At 42.0% G+C, this 22,702-nt stretch overlaps 2 non-coding genes across 3 annotated transcripts in view; both read right to left on the bottom strand.

The window, feature by feature from the left end:
- The window catches only part of LOC109633564 (uncharacterized), a 210,667-nt gene extending 195,952 nt beyond the window's left edge, over positions 1 to 14,715 (bottom strand). For both annotated transcript variants that reach the window (XR_011245952.1, XR_011245953.1), the window contains exon 1: positions 14,313 to 14,715. This is a non-coding gene — a transcript (uncharacterized protein). The remainder of the gene's footprint in view (positions 1 to 14,312) is intronic.
- On the bottom strand, positions 10,370 to 10,443 carry trnan-guu (transfer RNA asparagine (anticodon GUU)). The gene has a single exon. It is a non-coding gene; the product is annotated as a tRNA-Asn (tRNA).
- Positions 14,716 to 22,702: the final 7,987 nt, after the last annotated feature.

The raw sequence follows: 22,702 nt of genomic DNA, 5'->3' as shown, positions 1-22,702 counted from the left end.
AAACCATCATCACGGGCCAATTATCATCTTATTATGGGTGTTAAGTGGCCTCATATTTGGGTCAGCGCCCCTCATTTCAGAGGAGAAAATAATTGTTAACCTCTGTAATAGTGATACACAAACTATTTAACACACCCCAGGATGATTTCTCAGGCCTCACAGTGCATTGACCAGAAGTTCAAATGACTTTCTACAAAAATGCTGCACTTAAAATCTGCTGTTGTGGAGCTTCAGGGCTACATGGCTTAGATTCATCCAACATATGCATCAAGTTCAATGTGTTTACTTGACAGTTGAACTATCTTCTGTTATTCAAACTGTAAAGACTATATATAATATTTAGATTGAGCAATATACATTAGCACTAGATGAATCTGTCATTTAACAGAATTACAAAGTTTAGGCCACCTGCTCCCACACCAGTTTTTTCCATTGAGTTTAGATAGTAAACTGTAGATGGTAAAATGCAGTGACGGTATTTTAAAGCTTGTCCAAAATGGAGATGGAGGCCTCTAGTGTCTTGCCAGAATAAACTGGAAGCATAAACAACATCTAAATCACAGTGCCATTTTTTTCCTCTAAGGCAAGTCAATTCTCTTGAGTGAGCAACCTTTTGGTAATTGTGTGTTAGTTGTTAACAATTGATTATCCATTTTCTAAATGCCAGGAGATTCTGCTACTCTGTTTTATTCATTTATAACTGAATATCTTTACTTTTCACAGATATCGTGTTTTAGGGTGAAGAAAAATTTGAGGTCCCTTTGGATTTGGGGAAACAATGATAGAGTTTTCTTTAATTATTTTCTGATATTTTGCAGACTGAATTATTGACAGACAATAAAAAAAAAAAAGACTACTAGATTAATCAATGATAAAAATATAATCTTTGGTTGCTGGCAGAGATGTCATCCTTATGCTAAACATAACATTTTTGAAATTCTCTTTTGTTACTTGTTACCTTTTCATGTAATTTGATGTTGTTATATGACAACTATCCGTCTAAGTTGTCAAGCTAATTAATAAACTGTAACTGACACCATAGAGACATCAACATTAATTCCTCCCCGAAAAAAAAAAAACCTGCATTCAGACATTCATATTTGACACAAACTGAAGAGACATTGTCAATAACAAATCAACTAAACTTTTAGGTTTGGAAATTAAATTTTGCTTGAGACTTGACTAAGGTAAAATTCTCATTAGACTGAACCAGAATAATTTAAAAATAATCACATCTTTGGCAATAAACTTATAGGAAGTCTGAGATTTGGCAACATGTTGAAAAGTTGATTCTTTTTCGTAACAGTGTATGCGATGAAAACGGGAAATCCTCTAAGGATATATCCAGCGCTGAACTTCCCTTCAACAGTCGACAGGAAGAGACAAGAGACTCTGTAAAGTGCATTTTCCAATAACTTTTTCTTTTGAGTCAGGTAAAAACCAAATCCATTTAGCTTGTAGATAACAGTCAATCTTATGAATGACTCTCCTAAGTCAACCTGGGGTATATGATTTTAGGAAATCGCTATTTGCAAATAACTTTCAATTCCTTTCCAGCTTAAATCAAGTTTTTCTGGAAATTCTCTTTGTGGTTTATTGCATCTGGCTGAGTGGCCTTTATTGTGCTAGCTCTCAGGTGGGCTTTTATATGGGAGGGCCGGACCCCGGGGTCCTGTGTCGCCTCCGGCTTATATTGAGACAGACACTGAAGTGACGATCTCCCCCAATAGCCTGACTCCCTCACTCAGCGAATCCTCTAAGTGAGTTACCTGTCTGGGAGGGTGGCTTAGATAGAATGAAACACTCACTTGTCACTTTTATTAACCCTCTTTTACCCTCCCCTCCCTCCTCCAACAGCCCCCAACAACCCCCACAACTAGTCCCATCCCTCTAACCCTTTCTTCCCACCCAACAAAATCCCCATCTTTCTCTTCCTTTTCTCCCCTTCATTAACCCGCAATTCTCCCCATTATACCCCCTGAAGCCAAAATCATCTCCATTTTGCATAATGCTCCATTTAAACCAATAGTGGTGACATGAGCGCGGGGGGGGGGGGCACTCAGAATGAGTTGGAGAGAAAGAATAGGGATGTGATGAAAGTTCGTCTTCACCCACACTATGTCTCTCTCTCCCTTTGCGGCAGGCTATGACCCCTGGTGGCAGTTATTATCCACAAGGTCACAGTTGGTCCCTCGTCCCATGAGCAGGACGCAACCCCTCCCTAATGTAGTCCCTCTATAGACCTGCTCCTGTGAAGCCACATACTCACTGCAGCACCCCTCCTCTTCCTCTTCAGCACACATACAGTACACAAACACACAGAACACAGTATACCCTGCACATCCATCTCACAAGCTTTACTCCATTCAGCCTCTGCCTTGTTCTAGTCAAGTGTGGTTCCTGGCAGCAAGAGTAGATGTGATGTAAGGCAGGGAGTGTATTACGCCTGTTTTACGAGGTATTCGTTTGATTTTAGTTAGGGTAGTCAGGTGTAATTTCAGTGGAAAAGCTCTGAAAGTGAAAATACAATCAACAATCAGATATTTTTTATAGCTAAAATACATGTGTGTGTTATTTCTCAAGCAAAATACCAAACATTTGTTGGTTCCAGTGTCTCAGCTGTGAAAATTTGCTGCTTTTAAATTGTCTTTTTGGACTACTATTTGGACAAAACAATCAATTTGAAGGTGTCAGTTCTGGAAAAATGGAGAGTACAGATGAAAACTAGCCTCAGGCAAACTCTGGTACAATTAATCAAATGGTAAAAACAAAAATATGTTTAAAATGGTACAGGGTCCTTTATAAATTAAATAAACCCATGGAAATTTAATTGGTCCATCTTAACTATGCCCAGCAATGAAAGACTAAACAAATTGTCAATTAATCTAATTATTTATATTAGGATTTTTACAAAGGTCTGATGGACAAAACTCGACTCTGACATTTAAATAGAAAACATTACATAACTAATTTGACTGAAATTTTCTACTTCCAAAAAAGATTTTAGATTGGATTGGCTGAATGAAGTAAGGAAGACACTGTTTAAGTAGTAAATATTTAAAAATATTTACAACTACTAAACTGAAAGTATTCATATACAGAATGATGTTATCTCTGACTCACTTGTAAAATTATTAAAACAAAACTGTCTGAAAAGGAGTAAACTCCACACTACACATTAACCCATACAACCTGAGATGAGGAGTCACTGCTTTGTTTTTAAATGTATCTTCCTGCACTTATAGTCAGGTATACGTTTATGCAATGACTGCTGCCGATGTTGTTTTAATCATGAAATTACAAAACTATACAAATTTCTCTGGATAAGAGCATCTGCCAGAGGCCATGAATTTGAATACAAACATGTGCAAGGTTCTGAATTCTGTAGGTTTTTCTAGTCTTTAGTAAATGTACAAAGTACACTGTTGATAATAAATCAAATCGTCCTGTCAACATTCATTAAGTGTATCTACAAGATATTACCAAGAATTACAGCAAAAATCCAGGAAGAGGCTTTTGAAATGTTTCAGAGAGAAAATAATGACAGAAACACACTATCTTTCCATCTTTCTGCGTGTGACACATTCTTAAATATTCCAATCGAGAGGTGGGCAGAGACACAACACAACCTCATGAATTCAAATGGCAGATGCCCTGAATGCCAATGGTTTCAGTCCTTCCTGCTGCTACCAATTTATATTTTCCATATGGGTCCTTAAACGACAAATGGAAGTTAGTCCGTGCCCTTCTATCCCTCCCTGCTTTCCCCCCGGGGACAAAGGCGGTCAAAAGTCAAGGAAATTCTGATTCCTGAGCGCAGCACACCAAGGGCACCTAAACACAAACCAAACAGCTCCCACAATGCGTCTGTGTTGGCAAACTTGGGCTCCCTCCCTCAGAGATCTGCAAGTATTCTAAATGATAATTATTACACACACACACACATACATATACACACACACACACACAATTCCTGGACTGTGCAAAAGACAAAGAGGAGAAAGGGAGGAGTTCAACAAGAGGCAGAAAAGAAAATGAGGTATAGTAGAAAAAAAATGGAGGAAGTATAACAAACCAGAAAAAAAGAGAGAAAGTAGAAAAAAGTAGTGGTATGTAAATGTGGAGTCAGAGAGTTCAGGGGGAGAGAAGAGCTATAATGTGCTGTGCTGACCTGGGGGCCACAGGGCTGAGTGTCCAGGGGCCAGTGGGGGACGGTGGCCAGATCTCAGCGGTTATCATTATGTTGAGGGGGAGGCCTACTCTGTCCCTCTCTCAATCCCTCCCCCACTCCTACCTCAGACTCCATTTCTCTCCCAGGGCAAAGGTGAGGTGGCCTGGGGAGCGGCGGAAGGTGAAGGGTAACACGGGGCAAGCTCGGGGTCGGCGGCTGTCGTTAGCGATGCGACTTGACCTGTTCACCCATAACTTAAAGTTTTACTCCCCAAGTTTTTTTCCACATCCATTTTGTCATGCACTGTCGTTTTCTCACCGCTGCCAGACCAAGCTGGGATAGATGAAATGTTCCCTCCTGAATTTTAATGGGTCAAATGTTTCATTGAGGGAACTTGCTGAGGGAAGTTTGCCAAAAGTCTTGGATAGAATCAAAACGACAGAACTGTTCTCTTCTAAGGAAATCTTACTGATGACTTAACTCAGATTAATTTGTAGGGGGTTAGGGGTTAACCTGCCTGATTTTCTGCCTCTGTACATGTATGCAATAAAGATAATAAAATACACTACAGTTTAGTGTATGCACAACACACATGATGATCTATGACTTTTTGCTGCATCATTGCTGAAATGATTACAGATTAAACTTTGCTCCTTCTATCTCATCTTATTTACGGTTCTTGTACTGACTACTTTAACAGATTCTAAACTGTGAGAAAATGGGAATTAGTAGCGAGAAGAGTGAAAAAGGGGAGTTCAAGTGGGACATGAGAAGGAAGGAGGACCCTTACACCTTCAATCTATAAGATCAAACACACACGAACGCCTGTCTAAAACACATGGCACTTTCCACAGATTAGAAATCATCTCCGTTTACAAAAGCTTTGCTCGACAAAAGGTGTTCTTTTCAATGAGACAGAGCCATAGGCGCAAAGAAGAGCCCCGGGCCCTTTCATTGTCAAGCTCTTTCTTTTTTTTTCTTTGCCGCCAACAACACAACCCTCTTTATCAGTGCAATTACAGCACAAACAGACTCATCAATGGCCCAACTGTCCTCTCCTATCGCCTCCATTTCCACAAGCAACCTAATTAGTCCTAAAGAGAGAAAAGCCGATGAGCAGAGGAGAGAGGAGAGGCAGAAAGAGAAAAGACAAGCCATCATGTCCATTTGTGTGGATTTGGAACAGCAATTGTATGTGTTTATGTGTCCGTGTATGGGTGTATTTTTCACCTCTCTGTTTTTCCTCTGTTTCTGTTGTTGTTGTCCTCACTCTTTCTATCTCCTTTTTTTTCAGCGAAAGAAAGCCTTCAAAGGAGCGATTGTGCAGAGCGGCTCAAGTGGTCTGTTGGTAAGCGGACAGCACGGCAACACAACAAACATGGCTGGCACTAATCAGGGCCCTGGCTAATGTAAACAATGTCATTTTTTGCCCTTAATGAGCCAATTTTCCGCAGATACGAGAGGGCTAACAATTGGGGCAGCGCCTTTGATGTGATTCATCTGAAGGTTTGTTTGTGATCGCTTGGCACTTTTTGTTGGAAGCCCTGCGCCCAGCTGCTTTCATCTACCCCTGAAAAGGGAGAGCCACAACTCACTTGGGTACAGAGGAAGGGGGGGGGGGGGGGGGGGGGGGGAATAAAAATAATAATTTTCTTTTCTTTCCTTTCTGTTTTTTCTAAAGACAACTATACTTCCCCTTTTATTGGAAACTAGTCCTAATCAGCTGACCGGCCCTCTTCTTCTCACCCTCCCCTTTAGCCTCACACAAACGCACTTCTGTAAACATGCATGCATACGCGAGAGCGAAGGAGCATCATCCATGAGGGATTAAAAAAAAATGAGCATTGTTCATGCTGGGTGTCTATAGTGATCAAATAGCGAACTCATTAAAAGGCACCCCAGTGTGCGAGCTGTGGACACTGACAGGGCCTTCATTAACATGGTGCTGACAAAAGGTAAGGCAGACCAAAGACGCAGCCGGCGGGCCAGGTGTGTGTGCCGCGGCACCTTTCAAGATGGCACCATAGCCAGAGGCAGGCTCCGTCAAATGACATAGTGACCAAAACCAAGCTAGATCTGATGAGAGGGAGAAATAAAGAGAGATAGAGTCAGATAGAAAAATAAAAAAGAGTTTTCAGTGTCCACTAAATCTGCATCATGCTCAAGTCCAGCTAATTTTAATCCACCTATTGAAGTGGATCACAATAGTCTCTCCATGACATTCCTTGAGCAGTAAAATAGGCAGATTATCATAATAAAGTGAAGTCTTCCAAAGTTCAGTAAAAGGCCACAGGAACACAAACGAATAAGAGAAACTAAAGAGGAAAGAGGAGAGAGGGTGATATTGATGTGATGAAGGTAGTCAAAGGTAGTGACCAAAGGCAATACATCGTCCCATGTCCAGGCCAATTCCAATCCATCACTGGAGCTGAAGTGAAGTCAACTCCAGGCTAGTCAGTCAGGCAGGCCCCCCATTAACACACACACACACACACACACACACACACACACACACACACACACACACACACACACACACACACACACACACACACACACACACACACACACACACACACACACACACACACACACACACACACACACACACACACACACACACACACACACACACACACACCTCTGCCTGCCTCTCCGGCCATGAGTCAGCGGCCCTCTGGGGCCAAACACACACATACACACACACATATTGCACCTGCTGGACCCTGCAGTCACCAGCTGTCAATTCCACGTGTTCTGTGCTGTCTGTTTAGTGTGTGTGTGTGTGTGTGTGTGTGTGTGTGTGTGTGTGTGTGTGTGTGTGTGTGTGTGTGTGTGTGTGTGTGTGTGTGTGTGTGTGTGTGTGTGCGCAAAGAGTAGGTTGCAGCAAAGTTACACGCGTCAGGTGGGCCATTAACAGAGGCAAAGAAAATGACGGGGGTCTTTCAAGGACATTTACTTGTATTCAACAAATGTTTAAAAAAGTGGACATGGACTGCACTTTATTCTTGCTTTAAACATGATTATTTTGTATCTTCATTTTGTGAATAACAATGTATAAAACAGAATTGGAGATGCATGTATTTGCAAATTAAATGTTTTTAAGCTATTAATTGAAACCAAAAAGCAATTTAAAGGCAACACCTCTTGTGATGTAAGGTGCACTGGTTGCCTGGGGGGGTTTCACATGCTGCTCATGAATTGCATTGCCCCCAATTGCCAGTCCAGTCATGACCTTTGTTGTCTCTCGTTCTGTCTTTCCCTCTATTATTGTCATCTATGTACTTGACTATATAATAAAAAAGTATTAAATGTTAAACAAAAAGGTTTAAAACTTTGATGGCAATCATTTCTAATTGCAATTTGCAGCCCTACATCCGTGAGTGGAAAATCACCAGAGCTGGTACAACACTGCAAAAGTGCAAATAAACGACTGATGTGAGCTGGAACAGCACAAATAACCATAAAGCCCTAAAATGGATAGTTGTGGTGGAAAAATAAGACACATTACAGTGTTTACCTCTAGGGCATGACCTTAATCCTGAGCTCCCACCACCCATCTGTAAGGGACAGGGAGATAGGAAGTCAGGCTCAGACAATGAAAAACATGTCTGTTTTGGGGGGGAAATCAATAATGTGTTGTGATGTGAAACTGATTCCCCACTGGATTTCGCTGTGCTCGGTGCAAGCCTATTCTCTGTGTGGCCCTGAGGTAAATAGTGTACTTTGTTACAGTGTGTAGCAGTAAGCCTTAGAGACCTGTGCAGCGATTAAGCCGTATTGGAGCACATTAGCCCAGGCCATGTCATGGCAGGCTGAAACAGGCCTGGCATGGAAGGAAAAAGGATGAAGAGAGGGTACACCAGAGGGAAACATAGCAGGGGGAAAAAGGGGATCAAAAGAGAATAAAATGAAAGAAAAACTGGGTAGGAGGGCAGGGAGAGAGAAATGAACAGCGATGGAATAAAATCTGACAGAGGAAAAAGTGCAACAGAGACATGACATTTGTGTAATTATAATTGGCTTTATTCCTACAAAGATGCACTCTCACGTCCAGAGAAAGACAAGACATATAGCATGCAAACCCAAGACACTTTGTGGTGTCACTGCTGACAGTAAAGAGAAAGACTAGAGGCATCACGCAGGAGCGATAGAAGAGTGGAGCGAGGACGGAGAGAGGAAATCAGAGGCGGTACAGGGTCGGAGAGAGTGACAAATTCCCTGCTGATGGCTATTTACAGGCTCCCCTTAACTGCAGAAACCCCCGGTGTGAAGCCCCTTTCTCATTTATTCCTCTTTATCTATCCCTCTCCTTCCTTCTGTGGTAAATTTGTCACTTTTGCATAATGTGCTATACACTGGTGCGGAGTGGTGTGAGGTGCTAGTGGATGTGGCAACATGAGCAACCCAAGGTGATGGAGAAAGTGGGGTCGGTAATGGAGGGGAGGACAGAGAGGAGTTGATGGGAGCAAATCCTCCCTTAATCTCTGAGGGGGGAGAAAAATCTCTCACCAATTTCCTATAGACCCCCCCTCTCTTTTTTAGTCCCCCTTTGCCCCCTGTCACCCACCTCTACCCTCTATCCCTCCTCTCGTACACCATTCCTCCTCTCTTTCTCCCTCTCCTTTCTTTCCACTGCCTCTGCCCACCCCTCCACCCCCTCTTTGTCTCTCCAGGAGGCAGTTGTCAATCAAGTGCGTCTCCCACAATCCCTCTGGAGCTCATTGTGCCCGCGGTCGCTGGCGGAGGCAGGCGTTGCGAGGCGGAGAGCCGCAGATGGAGGGAGCACTGTCAATCATTGTCACTAATTATTAATTTCTGTCACTCAGGGCCCCGTGGCAGCCACGTAACGGGGCCTATCAGTCTCTATCTCTCTCTCTCTCTCCCTTCCATCGCCATCCTCCTCCTCCCCACTCATTCAGCGAGTTGGTCTACATCCCTCTGTCCCTCCCATGTTCTGTCCCTCTCTACCTCCCTTGCCCCTCGTTAAAGCCTCAGCCTCTCTCGTTCGGGTTGCCTGTTGTTTCCATTTCTCCTTCCTCTCTCTCTTAGGCTGCAGTCCGCCCTCTCTCCCCTGTTTCCTCACTCTGTCTCGCTCAACACTCCCAGGGTGAGTTGATTTGGTATGCCACCCCGGCCACAAAAAGTTCAACCTTTCATTATGTGGTGCACGTGCACTCAGAACTGCCCCCTCTCCCCTCCTCCCCTCTCCCATCACCAGGTCAGTCCCCTTGACTCTCCCCTCCCTTTTAATTGTATTCTGCCCTCCACCCCACTCAGCCTCTCATTTCCCCCATCTACTCCCCCCCAACACACCACATCCAACTCATCCTCTAATTCCACAAGAATCACAAAAATAGATTTAAAAAAAAGACCTTGGCTTTTTTCTTCCATTTTTAAGCACAGACTTGGTGGGTCGCTTTATGTTTTGATTTAGCGTTTTCACCTGTGATGGCGGCTAATGAGGGAGGCCTGACCCGCATGTAGTTGCAACTGAGAATGGAGAGGGTCCACACTGCTAAGGGTTCTGATCCGCTCCCCACCCTCACCTCATTACCAGAGGAGGTGGGCTGGGAGGCAAAGAAAAGAGAGAGAGAGCGAGAGCAAGTGAGAGAGTTGATGATTAGGAGTTAGATCACACTCACATATATACACACACACACATTCATAAAAACACACCACCTACGCCAGGGCCCGCTCGTGGCACAGGCAACATATTCGGTTGCCTTGGGTGCAAAATGTCAGTGGACCCCAGAAAGAGTTCCACGAACATAACTTTATATATCCTGGTTACAGTAACAACATTATCAACGCTAGAATGGCACTCTGAGGGCATACCGAGGCAACAGTCCCCTTATGAAACCACATTTAAATTAACTTTATTCAGATTTTTTAATTGGATCTGCACCAAATTGCACACACTCACAAATATCAGTCTCTTGAAAGATCCATGAATTATTACTCTGAGAAATCATGGGAAATTATATCTGTCAATGTTAAAAAAAAACCTAGATCCGCTCCATGATCGGGATCAGCACTCAAATAGACTTGTTTCCTGTCTTACACATACTGCATCTTTCCACAAAGTTTTGTGATAATCCTCACAGTAAAATTTGCTTAAAAACTAAAACAAAACAAAAAAACAATTGAGAGATACTTTCTTGATCCCAAGGAAAATTTAGGAAGAAAATTTTACCCCGTCCCTGGGTGGGCTTGAACCACCAACCTTTCGGTTAACAGCCGAACGCGCTAACCAATTGCGCCACAGAGACTGCGCATGTGTGGAATCATAACCTTTTAATTGCGACAATAACACTTTGTGCTGCCTGAATGTGGGGGACATCGGGTACCATTGGATGATCAATCATGCATCACTCCGGCCAAAACTGGGACCTTACACTGACTGTCTCTGGGTTTATTCGTTTTTATGACTGCAATTTTATTCTGCGTGGAATCACTGCTTCTTTGCTTCTCCAAAACAGCATTTGCAGCACTGTATGTTACTGTACTATTTAAAACTCAATTCAGCATTATGTATCGACAGACACGTCCAGTAATTTTAAGTAACAGTACAGTAGCTTTTCTATCACTGTGATAGGAAACAAACTCATGACAAATACACACTCATGTCACACTTGCTCACTTGCATGAACTGACACTAGAGTGCATTCACTTCCCATTGCAGTCAAATTGACACAAACACATATTTCATATACACACACAGTCAAATCAAATGTACAGACTCTCTTGAAATACCCAGTCCACACACACTATATACATCATCTTCCCCATCTCCTTCTGGATTACAATTCACGACAGACCTATGCTGTTCTAATGAGGCCAGGGAGAGGCCAGCTGGACACCACTGATCCTTCACCTCCCTCCTCCCTCTCCATCTATACCTCTCCCCATCCATCCACCCACGCACACACCCATCCTTCTGTCCCCACAAGCCCCTGGCTGCCCCACAATCCTGCTCTGCATACAACCATTAGCACCCTTCTACCCCTAACCTTCTGTCTCCCTGCACCCTATACCTCCTCCCACCTTCTCCTCCCCCTCTCTCAGTCCCTCTCTCATGCTTGTCTTTTTTTTTTGTCTACCCTCTTTCCTGTCCATCTTTTTCCCTTAGCACCTGTCACTATTCCTTTCACTTTTCCTTGTCTTCCCATCGCTGCTGTTTTTTTCCTCTTTACCTTCCTCCATCGCCTCTTTCTCATCTCCTCTTACCTGTCACTGTCTTTCTCTTCCCATCTGATTGTCTCTTTACTCCCTTTATCTATCCATCCCTCTCTCTGTCGCCACCCTCTTCTCTCTCCCTTCCTCAATGCGAGTTTGTTTATGCGAGTGTGTGTGTGTGTGTGTGTGTGTGTGTGTGTGTGTGTGTGTGTGTGTGTGTGTGTGTGTGTATGTGTGTCAGCATTCAGCACCTCAGTGGAGACGGGGTTTATTGGGGTAATGCATTTATCACTGCTGCAAGCCAGGGCCTCACCTCTTTCTTTGAGCCAGTGAGTAATGAAAATGGGATCACTTCTGACAACACTCTGCAACACACACACCCACACACAAACACACAGACTTGCACAAATGCACTCCTGTGCACACACCCACAAAACACAAAAAACGCATATCCCTGCATGCCGCCACAAAATGCTCCGATTTAACGCACAAGATAAAACATAATATCACCTATGCAACTCCTGACAAAACCAAAATATCCTGACAAAATCAAACATATGGAAAAAATGCAATAGTTATTGATGATTTAGTAAAAACTCCAACAATATTTTCTAATTTATCTCATGTCGTGGTATCTGTTGCCTTATTGTATGGAAATTCTTGAGTAAATCCCAAAAGACCATGAGACCCATCTGCTAACAATATTGACCAATAGAATCTAGATATTTAATCTCTGCTCAATAAAACAGAAATACCAAAGTAATCACAGTAAAGAAAGTCACTCTTCATTTCTTCCTATATTATGAAGTTTGAATACCACTAATGGACTTCAGAGTCTTCAAAATACTGAAACACCATTGTCCAAGAGTACTAACCAGACATTTCATGTGGAATTGAAAGGCAACATCTTCAACCACTTCAGCTAAGGTTATCCAAGTAGAAAAAAATCAGGTAAGGATCAAGTGTTAATGGCCAGGGGTGCTTGTCTAATCCCATTTGGTCTGGCAGTGTTGGGAAGGTGGGGGCTGGTCTTCACCAGTTTAAAACAATATCATCAACACAGGTATTCCAGCAGGGCCCTGATTGGCCTTGACAGAACAAAACATCGCCGCAGAAAACAACGCGAGGACCTCCCACTAAATCAAACTCGAGAGGACAAGGTCAGATCAGCAGTGGCATTAAGTATAATCTTAGAAAACAAACTTTAAGCTGCACCCATAAACAGTGCTTTCTAGCAGAGGAGAACGCTGCTAATACACCAAGTGGTGCGTGGAGAGCTTAAGTCAAAAGACTGCTGACTAATGTGCCGAAATAGTTGGAAATACTCTGTGGTATTGCAGATGGCAGAGGTATTTGTTATTCATATGGCCCTCAAGGTGCAACCACAAGGCTTGCATGAAAGTGTGTGCCTGCGTGTGCATGTGCAGATGTCTATGGGTGTATGCTTTTGTGTGTGTGTCCTGTGCTCCATCCGCAGTGCTGAGGATGCTATTAATGCTTGCTGCTGATCGCCCTCCCACATTTAAATAACAATAGTGCAGTCAGAGAAAGCATCGGTGTGAATCCAACCCGCAAAACACCCAGGAGCTACAGGCCCTGACTCCTGTTGTGTGCATGTGTGTGTGTGTGTGTGTGTTAGTGTATTTGTGTATATGTGTATATGTGTGTGAATGTAGGTGCACAAGCTTGTGCTCAGACGTCCACATACATGTGAGTCTGATAAAAGAAGGAGACAGTGAGGAGAGTAAGGAAGACAGTAAGAGAGCAGGAGACAGGCTGCAGCAGAGTCACTGTAGCTGCTATCAGACACACACTGAACTCCAAATATCCTCCTGAATTTATCCAGCGGGGCTGCATGTCACAACGCAAATATCCAAGTCAGTTGCTCCTGCTATTCTCTGGAGTTCATCCTGGCAGCCCCCTAGAGTGAGGGCGTGTTGATTACATTTCTAACAAGCTGCAGACACAAAATTGACAAAAGAAACAAACAAGAAGTATACAAATATCTAAGGATGAAAAAGAGGTGCCATACACGTAGAAGATGCAGAAGAGGATGTCAACTTGAAAAGCCAACGAGATTCAAGAGGCTTTTGATATGCATAGAAATTATTTGATGAGAAAATGCAGTTCTACAGAACCACTGAAAAGTACTAGTGACTCTAGAATCTTCTGTGGATGAGCTTCCTGTCTTTTAAAATCATAGAGATCATCAAGCACAGCAACATGCATGGAGAGATCACTCAAACACGAAGCCAAGATCGAGGAACAGGATTATTAAATTACTACCTACAGGACACATGTTTTAGTCCAGTGAAACATCTGCAAACATGAAGCTGGACTGTGGGAATAAAGCAGAGCACCCATGCCAGGGTTTCTGCTGGTTATAAAACTTTTATGATCTATTTCAAGTACAACAGATACAAAGACAAATATCTAGTCCAAGAATTAGTTACACTTTCCAATAATTTAAGATGAATTAGAGTAGTATCAAATAACCCTTAATATTCCACAACCTTAACATAGTTAAGAATTACTTAAACATAATTTAAGACCTTTTATTTTATATCTTAATGTATTTAAAACTTATTGAGAAAACTGGCAGGTGAAATAAACAACTGGAGATTTCTTAAAATCTAGAATCCATTTCAATCCAAGACAAACCTGTGATTTACTACAAAGCAAGGAGGGAACACATTGAAGGGCACCAAGAAATAACCAGAAACAGGTATTTTTCCACCACTGACATTTGAAAACACAAAGATATATAACAGAAAAAAGCTCAAATGACATGATGATGGCTCCAGACCACTGACTCTGTCACGAAGCAGCATGAACACCAGCAAACTGACCTGAATTCAGCCATCATCAGCAAATGTACAGCTACACCTGTGACTCTTCTGTCCACCACAGCCACACACGTCAATACAAAGACAAACACAGTGTGACTTTTAAAGAAACTTACCAAAAAAAGCCTCTTGTTGTCTGTAGATGAATAAAATCCAGTGTTCTGAGCTCAAGTGTTGGTAACCGTCCACCTGGTGTTAGCCTGATCTGAGGATTAAACTAGCTGCTCTTGAGCTCAACGGCTAACCAGCTAACATCACATCCACCACTCATGTTAACTCACGTTATCTAATTAGCGGCGAAACAACCGCAACATAAGCTTGAGGAGCTTCACACAGGTGTTTGAAACTCACCGGAGCTAACCTAGCTAGCTCACGCAGACGTCACGCAGTCTTAAACATGCGCGCAAAATTGCGCCCGAAGGCGCCACAGGTCAAATATGGCGGCGACGTCGACGTAACGACGACAGCGTAGGTTTGTATTCACAACAACGTTTTCCGTTTGAGATGCGCACTTGTCGCCTCCCGCGCGCTGGACAGGTGGACAGTACGGGATCACATCAGGGTCAAAAAGATCCGGTGCTCAAATAATTTTAACTTTATACCTGAAAACTAAAATCACCAGTGATATTAAAGTTTGAACATGTGTGAATAACAATTGAAAAAAAAAAACAATTGTTTGTGGATACTCTTGGTTCAATCTTTACAACTAGAATCAGAATCTGATTTTATTGCCGAGCAGGTTTACACATACAGGGAATTTGCTGTGGTGTATTTGTGTAAAGAATTTAAAAATAAGACACAAAATTAAATATAAAAATACTATAAGCACCATGGGAGGGATTGTGCAAAACGTTGTGAGTCATCACTGGAGACTGGATTGTGCAAAGTACAGTCTAGTGTGTGATTTTCCACTACGGGACGTTAAAGTGTCAAACAAGTTAATTATAAATACAGCCTAAAGATAAGAACTTAATGTCTTCTTTGTGTTTGTCAGGCTAACTCATATTTTTGATATGATAATGAATAAATCTTTATTTCTATAGCACTTTTCAAAAACAAGTTTACAAAGTGCTTCACAAACATAGAAACTGAAAAATAAGAGGATCAGCGACATAAGAGGGGGCAATGAAAAGCCTATGTTGTAAATTCTAAATTCTAAATTTTAGATTCTAAATTCTAAATTTACATAAGGAGACCTACAAAAAAGCTTTATTGGCAGACCTATACCATGTTGTACAAGGTTTTGATTTAATGTGTTTAATTATGTGTGTTGTATGCAATGCTATTTACCTTTACACTCACATTTACGTTATATCAAAATAATGAGTCTCTCTGACCTTTAGACAAACAGCCGCACACTTCTCAGAGCAGTGAGCTTCATGCACGTCAGACAGTTTAGCTGTGGCCAGGTGATGAGGCGCCTGATGACGTCAATTCTGCATGGACATGTAAGAAGTGTTTGTACTTTTGTGTTTCTTTCTACGTGCAAGAGGCATTAAAAAAAAGAAATGGAAAAAGTGTTACAGAGAGAGTAAAAACAAAATGTAAATAAAATAAGAAATAAAATAGTGAAAGTATAATCACACACACACACACACACACACACACTCCTTCCCTCCCTCTCTCACTCAGATACTACCTTTCTGTCACACTTCCTGTCACTGAACACCCACTAACTAGCAAGTGCATTCACACAGAAATATACACACTGACATACACACTGTATATTGTCTTTATGAGCACACACTCACACATCCCATTCAGATTCTATGAAGTTGAAGTCACAACATAGTGAAATAAAACATTAAAAAAATACAGCTCACAAAGATAAATCACAGAAATTCCCTGATGTCCTTTTGAAGGCTGTCAGCAAATAAAATAAGAATATGTATAAACTCCTCTCCACCTGCATCTTCTTTTATTTGTCCCGTGATAGGCCGCAATTTGATGCCTAACATGCGGCACACATGACAAGTACAGGAGAGAAGGGAAGCAAAGTAAAAGTGAGTTGCAGCGGGTGTAGATGAGTGGAAGGAGTTTTTGGAAAAAAAGAAGACAGAGACAAAAAGAGTGAGAGGCTGAGTCTAATAAGAACCAAGAGACGGCGTGCTGGTATCTTGTGGTGCCATTTGAATACAGGGCAGCAGCAGCTGGAGTCTGTGTTGAACAGCTCTGCACTTCACACAGCATCACCATCAGGAGAGCATAGCGCTGGTACTACTCTGCTGGAGTCTTACACTGCTTCACTCACTCCCACAGACCAGCCTGTGTGTGTGTGTGTGAATGACTTGGAGCTCCATGGTTCTCATTACTCAGCCACTGTAATGTGCTCGCCTTTTCGAGCTCACCGTACTGGGGCTGGTGTTTCCACTGTTGGCTCACAGAAAAGGAAAGGACTGGCCTCACCTCTGTTCTGAATGCATTAGCACACCTCGCATTTTCAATCTGGACTTCAGCATTGGCTCCCCTGCTGAATAGTAACAGAGTATATGCATGCAAGTGTGTGTGTGTAAGAGAGAGAGAGAGAGAGAGAGAGAGGGGTTGCAGCAGAGTTTAAAAATACCCATACTCCTGTTCAGTGCAGATAAGTTGTGTTATGAGAAACTACCGGGGCAGAAGGCAGGGTCATTAGCATGACTCCCAGATTGAGAGGTAGAGAGGAAGGAAGGACGGAAGCAGAGAAGGAAGGAATGAGGGAAGAGAAAAAGGAAGAAATAACACCCAAGTTTCTAAAGTTTAATTTTGAGGGAAACACCCAGTCACTTCCACACATGATTAGATGAGATAAGATAAGATAAGATAATATAAACATGTAATATACAATGTCATGCACAGGATGATTAAGGATGTATACTGAATCTGTGCATTACATATGAGGAGATATTGAAAATAAATGGATAGATATATGCATTTATAGACTAATAGGCTGGTATGGTATACAATATGAACATAAGCATTGATATTCCAACTTATTCTATTTCATATTTCTACTACTAGATACTAGATAGAGATTTAACATTAGAAATAAGAGTCAAAAACAATTTGAAAGTTTTTTGTTAGTGACCCATTGAAAAAAAATGAGTGTCTGGTTTATCTAATATTTTCCCAAAATGCAGGTACGAGTACAACATTTTTTAAATTTTAGATTTTTTAATTCATTTCACCTCTTCTGTGACCCTTTAAACACACCTGACTTCTAGTTTGAGGACCAGTTGAGTGAGTCACCTGCAGCTGAACTTTCATCACATCAATGCACAAGGCAAAATGACCAATCAGATTGTTGTGAATTCTTCTTCTACCACTACTGTCCACTGTTCCTACACTCAGTTCTGATGTTCTCATTGCATCTCTGTATGTTTTATAAGTGACTTCATTTGAAACAAATACCTTTAATCTTACTTGCGTGCCACAGTTGTGTGTGACCTGAGGATCCCTGTTTCTAATGTTGCGTTGCAGTACACACTAATCCCCCTCAGTCTCTATACACAGCGTCCACTCCATCATCTGTGAGTCCACTCCTGGCCAGAAATTCTCAGAGGCCTTTTTGACAGCCATTAGTCTGCTGCCCAGAACCGTTCAGCACCAAGCAGGCTGTTTATTGTTTTAATAGCAGCTGCTTCAGTATTCTCTGTGCTGCTGTTGCTCCCTTTAGGAATAACAAAACAAAAAAATAAAACGCGCATGTCTAAAGGACATGTCTGGGCTGTAAAGAGAAGACATTAAAAAAAGCCAAACATTAATGGGAAAAAACAAATACACTCTTGTGAAAGACTCAATGCTGAATTTAGGTCAAGGATGCAAGAGCAAGAATGGTCATTGTTCTTTTGCACTAATATTTACTCAGTCGTTAAACCCCACTTCCATTCATCTGTCTACTAATTCCAGAAATATCTGTCTGTCAGTATGTGGCTCGTTTATCTCGAGAACCGTTCCTCTTATCAGCTTCACACTAAGTAGGCATATTGTTAAGGGCCCAAAGAAGTGCAATGTCGAATTTGGTGCAACTTGGACTGATGACAGATTCAATATTGATTGATTTCAATATACAGGTGACTTTCGTTCATGACAACAATGCGTACAACAACAACTGATTCTCGAGTTCTCGGTTCTGTGTTCTAAGTCAAGCGTTGTCAAACTTTGAATAAACGAGTGAACAGCTCTTTGTGCAGCAGCGGTGGAGCAGCTTCAGGATATGTAGACAATCAGCAGTTACATCTCAGGAAGGCCATAGTTTCATATGTGATTTTTGCTGCACTTCTGCTGTGGCCGATATAAGACGTGTGTAGTGATTTTTTTACTGTTAGCCGAGGTAAAATATGCAAAGCTGACATTTTTGGTCACTTTTCTCATGCGTTTTGTTTAAAAGGAGATGTGAACATGTTACGTACTCACTAACAGCAGCTACCAAGCCCATGTTACTGTTTCAGCACCGCCTTTACGGGTGACGAAAAATGGCCGCCTGGCTTACCACTCAGGGAAAAAAAAAACATTGTGGTCACGGACAAATGCCCACACAAATTTGCAAATCTGCCACGGAAGAATTGTAGCAAAAGTCACCACTGTAAAACACCAATTGTGAGATCTGCCTGAGTTGTAACTGATGACTTGTCTGTATTTCCAGCTCTTGGAAAGAGACTTTAATCCTTTTCAGCCACTAATACCTTTATAAGCATTTGTCAAGATGTTCACAGATCTATGCAGAACACTTCCCAATCTCATTACAGATGTATTTACACGCTCAGATCTGATTACACACAAACATTTTCTGAAAACAAATTTGCAGATTCTTGTACAAATCTTACTATGCACACACAGATTGAAATACAGTTACACAACTCTGTACACACACACACACACACACAGAAATAATATTGCTACAATACCATTGAAAGTAGGACAATGACCTGTTTTTCTTCAGCACTCTAAAACTGGGACCAAGCTCTTACGATACCTCTCTCACCAAACACAAGCACAACAGCAAGACACAAAGTGATTACAACATCACAACTTTCCGGTTTCTTCTAGAACACTAATGAGCAAGCAAGTAAGAAAGAGAGAGAGAGAGAGAGAGAGGGAGAGAGAGAGAGAGTGAGAGTGAGAGAGAGAGAGAGAGAGAGAGTGAGAACCCTGATTAGTCTGGCAGCATCAGTGTCAGACACTCAGCAGGGTGTCCACAGCTCAGTGTGTTTTTCCGTGTGTGTTTGTAATGTGTATATCATTCGTAAGGCTGCCGGTCCCTGCTCTCTCCCTATGTGTTTTTTTTTCATGCCATCCCTCTCTTTCACACTTTCTTCATCTCTTCTCTCCTCCTCTAAGCTCCAAAAACTCTGATCCCTGCATTCACTCAGTCTGGCAAATGACTGCAGGGGCTGACAATCCACTGTCAGCATGCGCCGCCACAGTCAATAACGCTGTCCCATGTCACCACACTACACTGGCTAAAGCTCACATTTCTTATCCCTCCCAAAAACTGCTGCTTAACGGCGACTGCTCTGCTTTTGCCAATCCCGCTAAACGCATCGCCATATCCTCCTAATATCGCCCCCTTCAAGACCCCACCCTGACACGTTTTTGGTTCTCCAAATGACCAGAACATCCCTGGGTGAAGTGAATGTTGCATATTTTAAGGCCAAGAGTAGCACCCAGTGAAATTTGGGACCAAATGTGATGTGCTTTTCACGATACCCCTGAATTCTAAGCAAGTGATGGGTGACTGATCTGGCTGTCTCTCTGTAACAAGATGGGGTCATGTAGGCCATACTCAAATACACACAGGAATTGCATTCGGCTAACACACCCATGCATGCATGTGGTGCAGTGGAGCTCAGACAAGTGTTACCAAGAAATTGTAGTCTCCACGATAATCCACTTCTCCTCCATCGTGTTTCATTAACCTCACAGCTTACACACACACACACACACACACATACACTCCTTATGTCAGCCCACACACACACATGCACACATACACACACACACACACACGCATGTCTGTCAGAGTCCGGGCCTGTGTCGTCCAGCTCCATTGTATCTGCATGAGGTTGAGATAATGGCATCTGTCGCTGCTCCTTTTGTCAGCGTTGTCCCTGGCTGCTCACTGCTGGTCCCCATTAGCTGGCTGCTGGCCTGCTGGCCCCTCTGCTCCACGCTCTACTGCCTGACCGAGAAAGTACGGGAGACGCCTGTCCCTGCCTCTAACTCCCTGTTTTGTCACCCGTCTCCCCCCCTCGTTTCCTCACCGAGCTCCTCCCACTGACGCAGAGTAAAGGTAGCTGAGAACTTTGATAAACTTGAGAGGTGTGAAGAAGTAGAACATCTATGTCAGGTGTTGGTTTCTCACAAAGATGCAATGCGAGCAGGCCTCACCTGGCCATTTATAGAACTTTTATGGCAGTTCTCCACTTCATAATGTCGGCAACAGGGATTTAGAATGGGCGGTGAGACTTAATCATTGACTTATGCAGATACTGGCCAGTTAAAAAGTACTTCCTGTTCCACTGAAAAACACTGAAATACGCCCACAGACCTGCCATTCAACGAAAACTAAAAAGCGTCACAATTTTATGTCGTCTTTAGATAAGACTAAATTTGAACTTGATTGAATGTTTTTCCTTGGAGGAGTTTGTCAAAGTACAAGTTTACAGTGTAAAAAAATGTCTCTACCTAATAGATGAACCTTTTCATAGATCTGGGGCAAAGTTACAGCAAAACCCATAAATATTGTAATTATATGCAAGACTGGATGTGTGTGCAAAGATTTGTGAATGTTCTCACATGTTAAGGCCATAAATAATTTGTTCAAAGATGGCAAATTATAAAAATCCTCAGAAATACAATAGGGTTATCAATAAAAACAGATTAAAGTGCTGCACATACATAAAAACCGAAGAAAACAGTACAAGACATAGGAAGAGACAAAGTGTCATTGAGCAACGAAAGTATAACTGGAAATATTACGAATAGAACAATTATCATCATCATTCTGTCACAAAGGCATTTTAGTAAAACGGTCACTTATTGAATCCATCTTCACCTTCAACATCTCATCTTGGAATCATGTGTTGAGCCTGTCAAAGGGAGAATTTCTGTCACTTGGGACAGACAATAAAGTTTATCTATAAAGTTTATGACAAACTAGGAACTTGATCCTGCAGCAGTTCCAGAAAAATGACATCAGCTTGTCAGGCGTGTGCTGTTGAGAGCTCTGTTTGCAGACTGTACTCTCAGACTCTAAACTGCCCATCTCAGCACCAACTTCCTCCTGTCTCCGCTGCATAATTACATCCACCGCAACCGTGCTGCCTTACAATATAACAAATGAAGTCTGTATTACATTTGTCACCTATCTGAGACGTCTCACTTTGTCACATCGCCCTCCCCTCGTCTCTCATAAGCACGGCTAATAAAATGTAAAGATGGGAGATAACACACCGCTGGCTGAGTTTTATTAAGAACATAATGGCAGTATCATTGCTATAATGATAGTAAGACACTGGAGAGGAAGGGCGGGTCAGTGGACGGAAGTGAGCGTGACATCAAAGGCAAGAGTGTCTTCTTCTTCTTCTTCTTTGTTCGGTTAATTGAGTTAACCAACGTCCAGGTGCATTACCGCCATCTACTCATTTACTTCATTAATCAAAGCAGTGTTGCCTTTGATGAAACGACAGTTTCAGGAACTGCTACAGTGAATTACAGTTGTACATCATGAAACTCTCTCACTTAATCTACTGTAACTTCTCCTCAGTTTTCCCTCTGTCCATCCACCTCTATGTCGGTGCACAGTGTGTGATGCTGATCTCTATGTTGCCTGCACTGTGAAGTGGAAAGACTGAGAAGTGTGAAAAACAGCTTTAACAGCAGACAACAGCCCCATCTAGAGGCCATGTCGAGTCACTGTATGACAGTGTGGATGTCAGCTGAGCCAGGTCCACTAAAAGTCAATATTGTGAATATGTATCAGGATTTATATCAAATTCTTGTTTAGATTCAAATCATAATTGACATTTATAACAATGAGATCTCGTTTATTTGTTTGTCAGCAGGAATACACAACATGTACTGAGCAGAACTCCCCGCCAGAGTAGATAAGATTTGTCAGCACTTCACCTATTTTTTAATAATTGCTTAAAACTTTTATAAGAAACTCTTCTGGTGCCTGATTTTTAGCAGCTTTTAACAGATGTTTGTTTTTCATGTTTACTCTCATGTTATCTTTCTTATTTGTTATTGGTTTGTTCTGTTTGTTTTTTCTCACGTTGCCTATTTTGTAATCTTGTTTAGACAAATGCTATTAAAATCATTATTTTTGACATTTTCACTGGTCTCCCTGAGAATGATTTTTGCATCTTGATGAAAATAATCAGGCATATTTAAGGGACTAAAATCTGTGAGAGTGCGTTGTTTTGTTCAGATCCGAATAGAAATCTAGATCAAACACATGTGGTTTCATGGGGGTGTGGCCTCTTTTCAGCCACTGTGGTTATACATTTTGGTGCAGATCAAATTG

Source organism: Paralichthys olivaceus, chromosome 13 (genome assembly GCF_024713975.1).
Source record: "Paralichthys olivaceus isolate ysfri-2021 chromosome 13, ASM2471397v2, whole genome shotgun sequence".
NCBI lineage: Eukaryota > Metazoa > Chordata > Actinopteri > Pleuronectiformes > Paralichthyidae > Paralichthys > Paralichthys olivaceus.
The sequence above is the reverse complement of the archived record's forward strand: the minus strand, read 5'-3'. Positions and strand labels throughout refer to the sequence as shown.